Source organism: Alosa sapidissima, chromosome 12 (assembly GCF_018492685.1).
Source record: "Alosa sapidissima isolate fAloSap1 chromosome 12, fAloSap1.pri, whole genome shotgun sequence".
NCBI lineage: Eukaryota > Metazoa > Chordata > Actinopteri > Clupeiformes > Clupeidae > Alosa > Alosa sapidissima.
Window position 1 is genome coordinate 17,779,471 of NC_055968.1, and position 13,181 is coordinate 17,792,651.

At 47.1% G+C, this 13,181-nt stretch overlaps 1 protein-coding gene across 1 annotated transcript in view; it reads right to left on the bottom strand.

Annotated features, from left to right (window-relative positions):
- Nucleotides 1-13,181, bottom strand: part of jak3 (Janus kinase 3 (a protein tyrosine kinase, leukocyte)) — a 44,454-nt gene that overhangs the window by 13,401 nt on the left and 17,872 nt on the right. The gene's annotated exons all lie outside the window — the stretch shown is intronic.

Consider the following 13,181-nt stretch of genomic DNA (forward strand, 5'->3'; position numbering starts at 1 on the left):
TAATTTAACCATTTAAACTATCCAACTATTTAACTTTTTAACTATTCTAACTGTCAGTTATCATCAACTATGCCTCTAGCCTACTATATTAAACCGCCACCTACCTAGCAACCAATTTAGCAACCATTGAAATTAAGCATCTATGTCAGTTTCCATAGCAACCAAGATGATTATACTAGCAAACCACTGTAGTAACTCCTTTATTTCTGATAGTAGCCACCATGGACACCCTAGCAACAACCTAGCAATGACTTCAAGTACCCTAGCAACAGCCTAGCAACCACATTCACAGTTAAAATCTAGCAATCTAGCAAGGTTTGCATAGCAACCACCAACAACAGTCAGTTGTCATCAACTTTGACTCCCGTCAACTGTTTCCTCTGCCCATAACTGTTTTAAAATAAAACTATGACTCCTGCCAACTGTTTCCTCTGCCCACTACTGTTTCAAAATAAAAGTCATCACTACAATAATTCTATATTAAAAAATTTAACCATTTTAACTATCGAACTATTTAACTGTTCAGCCTTTCAAACTGTCAGTTGTCATCAACTATGACTCCCGCCAACTGTTACCTCTGCCCACAACTGTTTCAAAATAAAAGTACTCACTACAATAATTCCCTATTAAATAACCTAACCATTTTCACTATCCAACTATTTAACTGTTCGGTCATTCCAACTGTCAGTTGTCTTCAACTATGACTCCCCGCCAGCTTTTTTCTCTATCTGACCTCCATTATTTTACTTAGATTATATTTTAGACAATATTCAACAATATTTCATTCAGAAGCCATTTTTGCATTTTCATGCACTCGTAATTCCCTGGAATTACATTCTCTAGTTCTTACTCGTCGCTCGACTTATCGTGACTAAATTCAAGATGGCTGCAAACGCTAAACTTCGTGAAGATACTGTCTGTATAAATCGTCTTGTAAGTAAACTACCAGTGCTTTTTCAAAGTTCTCAATGTCTCGTTTTAAATGTCAGGGCCCTCGGAAGTCTACCAATGAAGTGTGGAGATACATTGAGCCTCGTAATTGGTGTAAAACAGTGATTTATTTGCATGGCTAGCCCGATGCTGAAGCACCACCATTGAAAAAGCTGTTGGTAGCATCGGCTAACTAGCGCCAGATTTTGGAGTGCAGGGGACAAGACGAGATGGGCTATGAGACATACGTTTACACTCGGTATCATGTTTCAACACACTTTAGGTCAATATCACACCGGAATTCTCCTTTAAGAACCGCAAGAATCAGGATATAACAGTCTGCAAAATAAAACGCCAAATAAGTTCAAGGACCTAGCCAGTGGTTAAAGTGGGATTTGGCAGGTGGGAGAACTTTAAAATCCAGTGTCGGTGCAACGGGGAAAAATGACTCACCGTTGAACAACATATTGAGTATCGTGGTGTAGCAATACTTTTTGGACAATAATTGCTAGCTTCTTGGTCACCTCTGTACACACCAAAAATTAACTTAAACTTTTTTGAACAATTTCGTGCTATATTGTTGGTATGAAAGAATATATTTACGGAGCGTCTATTCGTACCAGGGGTACGAATAGCCTTGGCCACACAACTGGGCTATTCACACCCTGTTACATAACAACAAAAACATGTTGCTCGCGCGCCCAAAAAACATGGCCGACATTCGTTTTTTCGTCATTAGAAAGTGAAGAATTCTGAATGGTTTCAGCACTAATATCTGTTCAAATTAAATATGAGATGGAAAAGTTGTGTTTTATTTTCATAATCTTTGTTCAGTGAACACATACAAGTGTCAGTTTGTTAGCTAACAGAAATTTCGTGAATATGACGTTCAGGCCTATAAACTATAAGTTTACCTGCAATCCACACCTCTTTGTGGAAGCAGATGGTGCAGAGGTCATAGGTTAGGGCTGGCATGCGGGAGACCTGGGTTCAAATCCTATGTGATGTGTTTTGGCAGAGTGAGTGTGCATGTGTACCAACGTCTCTAGAGAAAAGGCGCGCAATTTGAACAAGAAATCGGTTCTCAAACGGAAGTTTTGATTGCAACAATTAGCTAGTTCTTGCACCAGGGTGTAAATAGCATGCAGTACTATACCAGGCTACGAATAGAATCCACTTCTAACTGTACATTGATGCAAACAGCATACCTTATTCAGAGTGTCTATTACACAGCTGAGCTATTCACACTCTGTTATGTAACAACAAAAAAAAGCATGTTGCTTATATATATATTATTATATAATAATATATATATATTATATATTATATATATATATTATTACATTGTGTGATTAATATGCCAGATTAAATGCACAGGGGTGCAAATAGCATACACTGATATTTGTACCAGACGGGGTGTCATGAGCTCTCTCTCTGCCTGGTAACACGTGCTGATTGAAGTCTGATGACCTCCACCTGTTCCTGCTCTGCTCTGCCTCACCCTCGTTACCTACCAGCTGCACTGCATTCACCACTCATCATGCCCTCTATATAAAGCCTTGCTTTTCAGTCCACACTTGTCAGATCGTCTGCAACCAGCACCAGTTACCTGCCTGTTTATTGAAAACGCCTCTGACTCTTTGCCTGTGATCCCGGACCCGCTCGACTACTTCTGTGTTCTCCAGCCCCGGTAATCTTGACCTGCCTTCCGTCCCTCTTCTACGAATACCGCCTAGTCCTTGACTGTACTGCTGCTTCGTTTCAATTGCTGTGGTGTGTGTGTTTCCCCCAGGACTTCCCGGATCATCCAGCTCCTGCCTTCGCTGTTCGGCTACTGGGGGAACACACACACGCAGACTCTTGGAACTCCTGTACCCCCCCCGGAACCCCTGAAACCCCCAACCCTTAAATAAACTTTTGAACGTGACGCAATTGTGGTCCTCGTCCTGTTTGGTGTCTGACAGTACGATCTGACCAAACATGGACCCAGCGCACGGTCGAACCAGCATGGAAACCGACGAACCAGAACCACCCACCGCCATGCAACGCCTGGTAGAGACAGAGAGAGAGGTAAACCGCAACACTGCTGACATTGCCTCCCTACTTCAAGCCGGCTTGAGCCAGCGTCAGCAGTTCCAGCAGCAACAGCAACAACTTGCAATGATCATTCAACTTCTCACCAACCTTTCTCCTCTGCCTGCTCCCACCGGCCCAGCCCCAGCCAGCCTGCTCACCGGCCCAGCACCCGAGTCTCCTGCCCAGTCCACTGCTACCGTGGCTGCCGGAGCCCCAGAACCCAGGATCGGCAATCCAGAGCGGTTCAGCGGCGACCCAACCCAGGTACGGGCGTTCCTGACGAGCTGCCGTGTCCAGTTTACCCTGCAACCCAGGACTTTTGCCACTGAAGGGGCGAGGGTCGGTTACGTGATCACTCACCTGACGGGCCGAGCTCGACTCTGGGGAACGGCGGAGTTCGAGCGCCAGACCCCAGCATGTGCAACCTTCAACCTATTCGCAGAGGAGATGCTCAAGGTATTCGATTTGGAATCCACAATAGCCGAGGCATCTCGGATCCTGATGAGTATTCGCCAAGGCAGAAGGACTGTTGCGGATTACTCCATCGACTTTCGAACCGTGGCAAGTCGAAGCTCCTGGAACATGGAAGCATTGGTGGATGCTTTCCTCCACAGCCTGGCGGACTACATAAAGGACGAGCTGGTTTCCCATGATCAACCCCCCACTCTTGATGAAGCCATTGCTCTGGCTGTCCGCATCGACCGCAGGATCCAGGCCCGCCGTCATGAGAGAGGGCGCCAGAGTCCATCCACCAGCACACGGAGTGTCCCAACTGCCCTTCTGTCCGCACCTGCCACACCATCTAGCCAGCCGGACCAGTCTGAACCGATGGAGATCGGCCGCACCTCCCTAACCCCTGCAGAGCGCCAGCGACGCATCACCTCCAACTTGTGCCTGTACTGTGGTGGTGATGGTCATCGAGTCGCCACCTGTCCAGCAAAAGCCGGAGCTCACCAGATGTAGGAGGAATCCGGATGAGATCAATGAACATTCAGCCCTCCATCAGCCGTAAACCCCTCATCCAAGTCTGTCTTCACCTGTCTGATTCCACCCACACCCTGGCAGCCCTGGTGGACTCTGGCGCAGAAGCAAACATTATTGACACAGGACTTGCTCGTCAGCTGGGCTTGGAAAGCCATCGCTTGTCCACTCCTGTTCCAGCCCGGGCCCTGGACGGTCACGCAATTGGCACAGTTACCAGCATCACAGCCCCCATCTCAATGATGGTGTCAGGAAACCACCGAGAGACCATCCGCTTCCACCTGCTCAGCTCTCCAGGCCAACCCCTAATCCTGGGCTACCCTTGGCTCCGTCTCCACAATCCTCACCTCGATTGGGCCTCCGGAACTGTGAAAGAGTGGGGAAATGCCTGCCACCTGACCTGTTTGCGTGCTGCCTCGCTGCCCCCCGGCTCAGTACCCCCCAGCATTGCCCACGACATTTCTAATGTCCCTGAATGTTACCATGGCCTCCGAGAGGTGTTCAACAAGACCAAAGCCACATCTCTGCCCCCACACCGTCCGTACGACTGTGCCATTGATCTCCTCCCTGGGACTGCTCCACCCAAAGGTCACCTCTACTCACTATCCCCTCCTGAAAGAAAAACTATGGAGGATTACATCAGGGACTCCCTGGCAGCTGGACTCATCCGCCCGTCTTCCCCTCCTGCTGGTGCCGGGTTCTTCTTTGTGGGAAAGAAAGATGGTTCTCTTCGCCCCTGCATTGATTATCGAGGTCTGAATGATGTCACAGTGAAGAACCGGTACCCTCTGCCTTTACTCACCTCTGCTTTTGAATTGCTCCAGGGATCCACTATTTTCACCAAACTGGACCTTAGAAATGCTTACCACCTAGTGCGAGTAAGGGAGGGTGACGAGTGGAAGACAGCATTCAACACCCACACCGGCCATTATGAGTACCTGGTAATGCCATTTGGCCTCACCAACGCCCCAGCGGTATTCCAGGCGCTGGTGAATGATGTGCTGCGGGACATGCTGAATAAATTCGTCTTCGTGTACCTGGACGACATCTTAATTTTCTCCAGAACTCTGTCCGAACACACCCGTCATGTCCAGCTGGTTCTTCGACGGCTCCTGGAGAACTCTCTCTATGTCAAGGCGGAGAAATGCGAGTTCCATGCTCAGACTGTGTCATTCCTGGGATACATCGTCGCTGAAGGCAATATCCAGATGGACCCCGCAAAGGTCTCGGCAGTTACCTCCTGGCCAGTTCCGGGGAATAGGAAGAAGCTGCAGCAATTCCTCGGTTTTGCCAATTTCTACCGGAAATTCATCCGGAACTACAGCTCCGTCGCCGCTCCCCTCACAGCTCTGACCAGCATCAAACACCCCTTTTCCTGGACCCCAGAGGCCAACACAGCCTTTCATACCCTCAAGGCCCGGTTCACCACTGCCCCCATCCTCCAGATGCCGGATTCAGACCGGCAGTTCGTTGTCGAGGTGGATGCCTCAGACGTGGGAGTCGGGGCCATACTCTCTCAACGGGCAGAGGAGGACAACAAGTTGCACCCCTGTGCATTTTTCTCTCGCCGGCTTTCACCTGCAGAGCGCAATTATGATGTTGGAAACCGTGAGCTGTTGGCTGTCAAGCTTGCCCTGGAGGAGTGGCGTCACTGGCTGGAGGGGTCCACAGTTCCGTTCCTGGTCTGGACCGATCACAAAAACCTCGAATACATCCGCAATGCCAAACATCTTAACCCCAGACAGTCCCGCTGGGCCTTGTTTTTCACCAGATTCAACTTCACCCTGTCATACCGCCCAGGTTCTCGGAACACCAAGCCGGACGCTCTCTCCCGTCAGTTTCATAAGGATGACGCCCCTTCCCAGGAACCTGCATCAATTCTGCCCGATCCCTGCGTCGTAGCTGCCCTGACCTGGGATATCGAGGAGGAAATTCAAGAGGCCCTCCGTGACCGTCCCAGTGCATGCCCAGACGGTCGTCTCTTCGTCCCAGATAATTTGAGGTCCCGGGTCATACAGTGGGGACACAACTCCCGCCTTGCCTGCCACCCGGGCTCCGCCCGCACCTGCCATCTCCTTGCCCAGCGCTTTTGGTGGTCGTCTTTGAGAAGGGATGTCCGAGAATTCGTCCGTGCCTGCCCCACCTGCAATCAGAACAAGTCCTCCACTCGGCCCCCCGCTGGTTTACTCCAGCCCTTGCCTGTGCCCACACGACCCTGGTCCCACGTCTCCTTGGACTTTGTAACTGGCCTCCCACCATCAGGTGGGATGACTGTCATTCTCACTGTGGTTGACCGGTTTAGCAAGATGGCACACTTCATTCCCCTCCCTAAACTGCCATCTGCCAGAGAGACTGCCCAGGCTGTTCTTGATCATGTCTTCCGTCTACACGGGCTGCCCAGGGATGTTGTCTCTGACCGAGGCCCGCAATTTACCTCTACATTCTGGAAGGAGTTCTGCCGTCTTCTAGGGGCCACAGTGAGTCTCACCTCTGGGTTCCACCCCCAGTCCAATGGTCAATCCGAGCGGGCAAACCAGGAGCTGGAGAAGGCGCTGCGGTGCATGGTTTCTCGCAAACCCCAGGCTTGGGCACAACAACTGATGTGGATAGAGTATGCTCACAACTCCCTCACCTGCTCTGCCACTGGTATGTCACCTTTCCAGTGTGTGTATGGCTACCAGCCCCCCCTGTTCCCCAGCCAGGAAGGAGATGTGTCCTGCCCGTCTGCCCTCGCCTATGCCCGCCGTTGCCGTCGTACCTGGTCACAAGCTCGTGCCACGCTACTCAAGTCAGCTGTCAGCTATGCCACTGGGGCTAACCGCCGAAGATCGCCGGCACCCGCCTACCGTGTTGGCCAGAAGGTGTGGCTGTCAGCCAAGGATCTCCCACTGCGGGTGGAATCGCGTAAACTGGCACCTCGATTCCTCGGCCCGTTCCCTATCCAGAGGGTCATCAGCCCAACCGCAGTCCGGCTCCAGTTGCCAACCTCCATGAGGGTGCACCCTACTTTCCATGTTTCGAAAGTCAAGCCGACGCATGAAAGCCCGCTGGTCCCCGTGCCGCTTCCTCCTCCTCCTCCTCGCCTCGTTGACGGTGGGCTGGTGTACACCGTTCGACGCCTGCTTCGGTCCAGACGGCGAGGTAGGGGCCTCCAGTATCTCGTCGACTGGGAGGGCTATGGACCTGAGGAGAGAACCTGGGTGCCAGCCAGTCGGATTGTGGACCGGACACTCATCGCCGACTTCCACCGTCTGCATCCTGATCAACCTGCAATCCGTAGGGGCCGCCCCAGAGGGGTCCCTAACCGTCCTGCCCGCCCGGCTTCCTGTCATGTGCCTGACCCTGACCCTGTCTCGGTACCTGTCCCGTCTTCTGTCCACGACCCTCCAGCTCCCTCCGAGGATGAGGATGTTCACTCGGACCGCTCGGAGGAATTCTAGCCCTCCACCGGCTCCCCTCCGCCCTCCCGACGTGGTGTCACTCTTGGGGACTTCTGGGGCCGTCCCTTAGGGGGGGGGTTCTGTCATGAGCTCTCTCTCTGCCTGGTAACACGTGCTGATTGAAGTCTGATGACCTCCACCTGTTCCTGCTCTGCTCTGCCTCACCCTCGTTACCTACCAGCTGCACTGCATTCACCACTCATCATGCCCTCTATATAAAGCCTTGCTTTTCAGTCCACACTTGTCAGATCGTCTGCAACCAGCACCAGTTACCTGCCTGTTTATTGAAAACGCCTCTGACTCTTTGCCTGTGATCCCGGACCCGCTCGACTACTTCTGTGTTCTCCAGCCCCGGTAATCTTGACCTGCCTTCCGTCCCTCTTCTACGAATACCGCCTAGTCCTTGACTGTACTGCTGCTTCGTTTCAATTGCTGTGGTGTGTGTGTTTCCCCCAGGACTTCCCGGATCATCCAGCTCCTGCCTTCGCTGTTCGGCTACTGGGGGAACACACACACGCAGACTCTTGGAACTCCTGTACCCCCCCCGGAACCCCTGAAACCCCCAACCCTTAAATAAACTTTTGAACGTGACGCAATTGTGGTCCTCGTCCTGTTTGGTGTCTGACACGGGGTACTAATAGGACACATTGCTGTGTGCACCGGGGTACGAATAGCATACATTGATATTTGTACCAGACGAGGTACTAATAGAACACATTGCTGTGTGCACCGGGGTACGAATAGCATACATTGATATTTGTACCAGACGGGGTACTAATAGGACACATTGCTGTGTGCACCGGGGTACGAATAGAATTCACTTCTTATTGTACCAGGGTACGAATAGCATACACTGCAAATAACAGCTGTTGATGCAGGCAGCTCACTGCGCCGGGATTAGAGTGTGCTTCACCTCACTGTGTGCTGAGTGTGTTTCACTAATTCACAGATTGGGATAAATGCAGAGACCTACTTTCCCTCACAGGATCAAAAGAGTATATATACTTACTTACTTACTTATACTTATACTTATACTTATTTCACACACTCTGTTTCTACAAAGACTTGAAAAACCGAAATGTTGCCAAATTAAAAAAAATATCCACTGCATCAAGAAACAGAATGTGCACTTGCACTTCCTTTTTAATTCATAACCTCTCCGTGACATGCACATTCTTGGGAAGTATACAAAGTGTGTGTTCGCTCATCCCGACAAACATTTCACATTTAATGGCAAATTATAAAGACATTTTATTCTGGACAATCAAAAGCTGTGTAATAGGATATGTGTAGAAGGCAGAATTCAGCACTTGATTTAATTTCAGCCATGTACAAACATACAAGCTTGAAGAACAATTTTACCGTATAATAATAACATCAAAATAATTTTGATGGCACACAGTAAGACACAGGGTTAGCACTTTTAAGCTGGAAGCTGTGTTTGATGTAGTGGTGAGTCTTAAGGTTTGAGTTCTGGGATAGCAGTGGTCAGTTTTGGCTTTTTGAAAAAATGTGGCAACACTAGTTCACAGGTGCACAGTTTAGAGTGGACACATAGGTCTCAAACGACACATGGCACTGGGTTGGACAGCACCTGACCATAGATAATAGTGTGCAACTATGGTGACGTGTAGACGTAGGCATTTCTTTTAACTAATGTTGAGACCACATCATTTTGCTTTTACAGGTTTATGTAACTATTTTACATTATTAAATTCGTGTTGATAAGCACATCTGTTATTCTCACGTTATCCATTGAGAGTGTGAGAGTGACTGAATGCTAGTCTGGGTTTAGGCACACAAACTTTTTCTGTTGTTTGTGTGCATCTGTAGCCTGGGAGAACCCATACAGACTTTTAGCCAATTTTAATTTGCTAGGTCCGTCTAGCAGAGGCCATTCTCCCATTTCCGATGTTCCTAAAACCCGGGCACCAATCACAACCGTTGAGGCCAGTTTTTGAAAAAAGCTTGTTTGTTGAGATATTTTTTCCATTGCTCTGCATGTCATCGCCTTCATTACTCTGATTGGTTTTAGGTCTATCCAATTGCATCCAGAGACATTTTGATTGCCATCCGTTGGTGACGGCCCTCGGAAGTGGGAGATAAATTAACCTTGTCCAGACCTAATCTCAATTTAGATAGGGATAAGATAAAGTCTGGTGCTATTTAGGCTACCACATCTAAGTCTATCCTAATAAAATATGTGTGTGCGTGAGAAGTTGAGTATAAGTTACTGAGAAACGTCCCACCAGTTCCTAACAAGTCTTTAGAGAATCAAGTTTCGTTTCTTCAATACATGGGTGTGAACAACTGAAAGGGAGGCTGAGACCCTTGTACTGTTCACTGACGTGAAATATTATTAATTATAGCTCTGGTGCACAGAGAAGCTGTGTCCTTGCCTTTCACACACTGACAATGATTTTTTTTGGTCAAAGCAGAATGTACTACATGTACTGCATGGTGGTGAGTAATATGACCACCACATAAAGTGCGAGACTGAATAAAAAACAAGTATAATAATGAGATTTTTATCCAATGGTAAATTCTTTGTTCTACAGGTGGGTGACTTCCCATAACACTCAATGTACGATACCAAACGACCTGCTGTAAGTTATAACAAAACAGGGAGTGCTATCATGATGCCATACAAAGGCACAGTTGTACCGTCTGGACCACCACAGTGATAAAGAAATCCACTGGAACAATTTCGTGCTATATTGTTGGTATGAAAGAATATATTTACGGAGTGTCTATTCGTATTCTTTCATACCAACAATATAGCACGACGAATAGACACTCCGTAAATATATTCTTTCATACCAACAATATAGCACGACGAATAGACACTCCGTAAATATACTCTTTCATACCAACAATATAGCACGAAATTGTTCAAAAAAGTTTAAGTTAATTTTTGGTGTGTACAGAGGTGACCAAGAAGCTAGCAATTATTGTCCAAAAAGTATTGCTACACCACGATACTCAATATGTTGTTCAACGGTGAGTCATTTTTCCCCGTTGCACCGACACTGGATTTTCACAAAATTTGACATGTGTCCTAAAGCGACATACAAATAACAATAATACAAAGTTAAATTTAACAGTAAACTATTTAAAAAGTTGGTAAGACTACATTAAGGAGAATAGCAATAATAAACAACAATGTAAATTCAATATACAAACCATAACACATAAGAAACGCTTATTAAATAAGTGCATGTTGAACAGATATGCCTTTAAGCCCAATTCACACTAAAGATTCGAGATGAAACCGTTGCGGAAAGGAGTTGCAGCGGTGTAAAGTAAATGTTAGGCTGTTGGGGATACTGTATATATCTTGATCATTGAATTAAAATAACAGGGAGCAGGGAGGGGAGGAAAGCGATATATTTTCATTATAAAATGATCCAGTTCTTACTGACTGTTCTGATATATTTATATAGGCTATTATTCTGTGTCTTTGTTGCATTTCATTATTGTGGTTGAAGGTCAGTTTATGGAACATAGTGTGTAGTTTAATCTCCTCTTCTGTCTGGTTGTCAAGGATGCAGTATGGAGAGCTGGACCGAGGAGCAGGGCAAGTCGAGAACGAGGCACACTTAAACTCGAAACCAGGAATCTTTAATGCGAATGCACACTACAACCACAAAACAACATCAATGACCGACAGGGGACTGAGGGAGACAGAGGGTTTAAATACACAGGGGTTAAACAAGGCTAACAAGGCACAAGTGGACAAGAAACAAGAGACAGGTGAACACAGGGCTGGAAATCATAATTAAACTAGCAGACTAATAATGAGGAACAGGTGAGGGGCGGAGACACAGGGAACTAAGAAATGGCAAGACAAACAAAGGAGCACATGGCTGACAGGAACTAAAACACAGGGACAGGAAGTAAACACAGGAGCACATGGCACAGGAGGTAAACAAAGGAGGGACAGCGAACACAGGATCGTTACACTGGTGTTCTTCTAATAGTACATACAGTACTTGGCTGCAATGTAGAACGGTGGAAACAGGGGCGTCACTAGACCTTATTCACTAGGGCACGTGCCTTAGTAAAAGTCTCCAGTGCCCCAGTACAATTCTAGCGCTGCTCTCGCTGGAAACGGCATTCATGAGCACATCTCCGTGCCTGCTTTAGTCATGACTTGAGCCTGTCACTTACCAGCCAATAAAAATAAACAAGGAAAAAAAGAAAGGGGGCATAATAGCCAATCAGGAAATAGCACCTCTGTAGCTGGGTAAGATTGAACGCAACAACCAATGAAAATCGTTCACATGATTCTTCCGAGTGTTTCGTTGTACAGTGGAAACCGCTGGAGCTCATCACATCACTTTGAGCGCAGAGTAAGTCGTCCCCTGTTTTAATGTTACAACAAATTTACAACTTGTTTGACAGAAAAAATGACAAGTTGATCGCTGTTAGAGAATGTTGCCCACATAATTAGCATCTGTTTTTCAATGCTTAGCGTCATTGTAGCCTAAATTTAGCAACCATTTACCAGCTTGTGCTTTCTCTCTCGCACACACACACTCACACCATGCGTAGGCTGCATGCACACATGCGGAGAATTAATAATGATTTACGTATACTGTAGAGAGTCCTGTAAAAGTAGCCTATACTGTTTGTGAAGCTGTCCTACTGTAAAACTAAACATAGCCTTCTGTAAACATAGCCTCGTCTCTCCCTCCTCAGGAAACTGCGAAGCTTTAACACCAGCAAGCACACCCTGACCATGGTGTACAGATCACTCACTGAGAGTGTTCTCACGTTCAACATCACCTCCTGGTATGGGAACCTCTCAGTGAAACATAGGAACAAGCTGGCTCAGGTGGTAAACCAAGCCAGCAAAATTACAGGAGAAAAGCAGTTACAACTCCACACTCTATACAGCCGTTCCATAACACAAAAGGCCATCCAGGTCTTCAATGACCCCACCCACCCCCTTCATCCATCCTTTCAGCTACTGCCATCTGGCAGAAGACTGATGGTCCCAATGGCCAGGAAAAATGGGTACAAAAAGTAATTTGTTCCCTCTGCTGTGTCTATCCTGAACCAAGGCATACTAAAATAACTCCCCCCTCCACTTACTCATGCACCACCCAGTCAGGGTGATGATGAGAAGGATCAGTAACGAGAACTGCACTAGTATTTATTCATTTATGTTTTTTTGTTTTTAACCATTTATGTAACTACAATTTAACTTACATTGTCTGTTGCTGTGTGTTTTTATGTCGCCAGAGTGCCAAAGATAAATTTCCAGTGTATGTACATTCAGTGGACAATAAAGTTTTTATCTATCTATCTATCTATCTATCTATCTATCTATCTAAACTATTCAGAGATGGACATCAGAAAATTCTTCCTGAACAGAGGGAGAGGAACAGTGAGGAGAGATGAGGAGGACGAGGGAGGTATGATAATTGCCCACATTAACGGTAACATTATGTTGGTAGCCAGTGCTGTGATTTGATCTATGCTTTAATGGCAAACTTAAGTAAGTTTGCTGCATTTGCAAATGTAGCCTATAATAATCTATACAGAATCAGAGTAGCCTATAGGCTACATTTGGAAATTATCCCCAAAAGTCAGTATGAAGGCTTTAGTAGGCTATTTAAGCTACAAAGAACTGCAGTATTGCCAGAATGGCTATAGGACCCTTGCCTGGGAGGGAAGTATATCTCAATTCTGACTAAAAATAAGCTTCCCTTGTATTAGTAGGAAAGCCTATTAAATTCATGCAGTGAG